Raw genomic sequence first — 4855 nt, 5'->3', positions numbered from 1 at the left:
TGACTATGGCTTGTCCCTCCTGCAAGCCTATGTGTCAGTACTCCTGGGAGACCAGTTCTTTCTGGGAGGAATTTGGATATGGAGAGCTGTGGCATAGGGTTGGCTCCAGCATGCAGAAGGAAACCTGAAGGATCCTGTCCCCAGCTTTTCCTTGGTTCCTGTGACCTGATGGCTCTGGGCTGGTCCCTCTTGGGCCAGGAATTTGAGCAGAAGTGGTGGTATTACCTGTACTCACAGGAGTGACAGCACTCCTGGGAAGCCAGCTCTCATCCGGCAGTATTTGGGTATGAAGCACTGTGGCACAGGATCAGTTCTGGACACAGACAGAAACTACCGTATTGTATTGTAAACGACCATTTTCTCTCTGTGGAGTGTTTTCATATGTGAGACCTTATAGATATAGTTTTAGAATTTTCTGTTTTCAGAGAGAGAAGTCATTTTCACCAGATTCTATTATTTTTCTCACCTTCAGGTACGTATGACAGAAACACAAAGTCTTCCATAAACACAGCTCATCATTTTCCTACTTCATGGTCTTCCCCTCTTTTCTTTCAAACGTTTAAGAGATGGATGTGCTGAGCTTTATCTCTATGCACATAGTTCCCTGGTGGTTCTCACACTCCTTTAAGATGTCTGTATTAGAATTTGATATCTTGACAGTCCATAAAATTATCCTTAATTTATTCCCTAGGTAGGAGTTGTGTCTGCTTGATTATGTGTCCTCTGGTGCATTCTAGTCTATTATTCTGTTTCACCTCCCCTCCCCAGTGGATTTTTCTCTTTGTCACTAGCTGTGTGCCTTAGCTCCGTCTTCCTTAGTTTTGTTATCACAGGCTCATCATTCTAGATGTCAGTTTTGTTTCTCTGGCACTTGAGTTCTTTTAAGGGTTTATAAATTTATAAATCTGTGCCCCATTCTGTTTCGTGTTTTCATTGACACAATGTAATTGCACATATGTATGGGCGCCTTGTGACATTTTAATGCATGTAAACACTATGCAGCATTCAGATCTGGGTAATTGACATATTCATCACCTCAGATGTCAGTCATGTCTTTGTGTTCAGAATACTTTAAATCATCTCTACTAGCTATTTTTAGTTATATAATTAATGGTTGTCAGCTATAGCTATTGCAGACTTAAGAAGTTATTACTTCTACTAAGCGTCTTTCTAAACCCACTAACTATACCCTAGTACCCACCTTTCTACTTTATATTTCCAAGAGAGCAACCCCACACCATGTACTAATGAGAACACATGATATTGTCTTTTTGTGCCTGACTTCATCAGACACAGTGTCTTCCAGTTCCACACCCATGTTGTGACAAATGGTAATACTTCATTCTTTCACAAATAGTATTGTATGTGTGTGTGTATTTGATACGTATATATATGTATATACACACATATATATGTATAGTTATATAATTTTGTTTATTTTTTCATTTCATTTTGTGTATATGGGTATTGTACAACTTATTTAATTTTGATCTTGGGTTTCTACCTTGTTTTGACCATGTAGTTCCTGAATAAAAGACACACAACCTTTATTATTTACAATAAGCCTCAGATAGCACAAGAACTGGGCAGATATCCATCCTCTCTGTTATTAGAATCTACTTTCCTAACCCAAAGTTATTACTTACTATGTTTCATCTGGGCTGCTCTTAACTACAGTTGGCCAGCTATCAGGACTGCATTTTCTTGACTCTTAACCCATGGCATCTCCTCTTCTTCTTCCTCCTCCTCCTTCTCTCTTTCATGATTCTTCCCAAATGCCCAAACCCTGGGAACCCTAAGCTCTGCATACATCTCTTCTGCCCAACTATTAGCTGTTGGCATCTTTATTTACCAATCAGAAATAACTTGGGGGCAAGGTCACACAGTGTCACTCGGCTCTATGTGCTCTGGGGTAACAAGGTCTTGAGGAACCAGTATTAGCATTAGAATACAAGCAGTATCAGGCCAACTCACTACAAATGGGTGTTATGACTACATGTATACCTGGTGCCATCAGAGACCAGAAGATGTGAGATTCTCTGAAACCAGAGTTACAGATGGTTGTTAGCTGCCATGTGGGTGCTAGGAATCAAACCTAGGTCCTCTGCAAGAGCAGCCAGTGCTCTTAACTGCCAAGCCATCTCTAACCAATATTTCATATATTAAAAACCAAAACCAAAACCTTTCAACAGTCACCTTGGCTGATGCCATGTCTTGGCTGTTTACTGCTTATTTCCTTGCTTCTGAGTATAAATCCTTAGTAGGATAGGTGGCAGTGTGGTAGTTGCATTTTTTGTGTTTCAAAGAGAAGATTGTCTTTGAACCTGTTAGTCCAGTATCTATCTATTTGGCTCCCTAAGGTGTGCTGAATTCCTCACCCATGGTGTGGCTTCTATGAGCCTGCAGCATGTATCCTGCTTCTAAGAACTGATAACACAGCCAAGTGACTTATGCCCCACCAGACTCAGATGGTTTTTAGAACTTGATTTCCAGTGTCTTGTTAAACTATGTGGGAACTATAGTTATTTGAGGGTGTGCTGCTGACCAGAATCATGTATACTCTCACCTTTTCTATTTTATCTAAAGCAGTCAGTATTTCTGTGGCTGATCAATAACTTCTCCAACCTGGGATGAATAGAGTGTGCTAATCAATGGACCTAAGGCATGACATAGAATTGTAAATGTGTCTGCTTTCAAGTTGTGTGGAGAGCGGTAATTAAAAGTTAAAGGGTAAAGGAGTCATTGTATTTTTATTAAAGTGAAAATGAAGGGCAGTTTATGAATTGGCAACCTGTAAAGGCAGAAGCCTTCACCAGCAACTTCTACTTGTATACACCCCCAGGGCTCAATGCAGGTCTGAGTTACTTTTGCCTGTCAACTTGACACAAAGAAAGAGTCACCTGGGAAGAGGGAGCCTCATCTGAAAACTTGCCTCAATCAGGTTGGCCTATGAGGCATTTTTATTGTTGTTGTTACACTGTTAGTTGATGTAAGAAGATCCAGATTTCTGTGGGTGGTGCCATTTTGGGTCTGGGTTATATAAGAAAGCTATCTGAGCAGTAAGCAGCTTTTCTCCATGATTTCTACTTTAAGTTCCTGCCTTAACTTTGCTCCTTGATGGATATTGACTGGGAATGGTCATGGTCTTTATCATAGCAACAGAAAGCAACCTACAACAATTGGCTTATGATTTGTCCATGCTAAACCACTCCGTAGTCATGCTGACTACATTGTCTCCTTCATCCACACTGGTCAAGCCTGCAGTTCTAACATTAATGTTGGGTGACAGCTCTTGGCAAGGCACCACTGTGATCTTGACCTCACTGATCCATCCTTTCTCTTCCTCTTTGCCCCACCATCCTAAGTGCCCCCACTTCCTGCCAAGCTCCATTTGACCCAAGGCTTTACAGGCATTTCCTCTACTTTACCTTCTCCTTAGCAACAATGTTTCTCTATTGCTCCTAGGACTTATTGCCTGAGTGTTCTCATCTGGTATCTTGGACACATTAGATGCTCTGGAAACCTGCCTTTACTTCTGTCTCCTTGTTTATCTGGGTAATCACTCTTTCCCCCTTGATGGGAGGCCTTGAGGTCCGTATCACTCTTCCTTCTGTGTCCCTAGCAGAGAAAGACCTACAATAAATATGTATTGAATGAATGATTTCATGTCTGTAAATCCACCTTTGCTGGAACATTTGTGCTCGCCTCACTAAATCTCAGGGTTCTCCTTTACCATCCTTCCTTTACTCAGCTGGAAAATACTAATCGAATGTAATCCGCTTTTTACCTCTTGAAGGAAATGGCATGATTCCACATATTATGTTTCTATTAAAATCTTCAATTGCTAAAAAAAAACCTGATAAAAGCTAAGGGAACAATCCTTTTCTTGAAAACTTGGAACATAATGACTAAAATCATCTTTATAATGACAAAAATACAAGGCCGTAGTGCACACCATGCAAAGCCTTTAATTTAAAATTTTTGTTCCTTGCCAACTGTGGTTCTGACACAGGTGCTCTGCGGTGTGATCATCTGATGGTTGTACTATAAGGGGTCCTAGACTCTGTAAACACCTGTCAACTTAATTCAGTCTCATGGAAGGAAACTTGAGTTCATCTGAGCTGCTAGGCTGAACCAACATCCCAGTCTAGAGAGGAGCTTCCTGGAGTTAATATCAAACTCAGTACACTCTTGAGTCTAGTCTCTTTATGGTAACACGACAGTAATGGCAACGGGGAGTGCAGTGGATTGGGATGCAGAAATCATGTTCACTTGTGTCTGCTGTGTGTTGAGTGACAGCGAGAGACTCAGAGCCATCCTAGATGTCTCCAACCCTATGGAATTGAAGTTTTGTTGGTATCTAGTGATTCTTACCTGAAACTTTGGGATGGTTAGAATGCTCTTAGCAGACAGACACAGTTCATGTTTTGAAGTCTGGAAGTCTGTGCCTGGAGAAGAGTGTAGCCAACATAGCATTGTGTATAAAAACTTGGAGAAAGAGGTTATAGCAAGGAACAGTGTGGGTTTAACGTCTAGGAGCAGTACAGAGCTTGACTATAGGTAAGAAATGAACCAAGGGTAATATTTACAAGTGCTCACCATGTTTTCTGCTTGCTTGGATCTCTAAGAATTTACTGTTTTGTCGTATGAATCTATATCTGATTCTAAGCTACTAACCACTGACACTATCAGAAAATTCAGAGTCAAAATGGAATTTAAAATTTACTGTATATATATCCAGGGTAAGAAAAATCTCCTCTAAGCCATATTAATATTCAGTGTGAAATAAGAATCTGATGTAACGTTATTTATGCATTTGCATTTTTGTGACTTTCAGAGGGGACTGCATTCTCGC

This window comes from Apodemus sylvaticus, chromosome 2 (genome assembly GCF_947179515.1).
Source record: "Apodemus sylvaticus chromosome 2, mApoSyl1.1, whole genome shotgun sequence".
Taxonomy (NCBI): domain Eukaryota; kingdom Metazoa; phylum Chordata; class Mammalia; order Rodentia; family Muridae; genus Apodemus; species Apodemus sylvaticus.
This window is presented reverse-complemented; position numbering follows the sequence as displayed.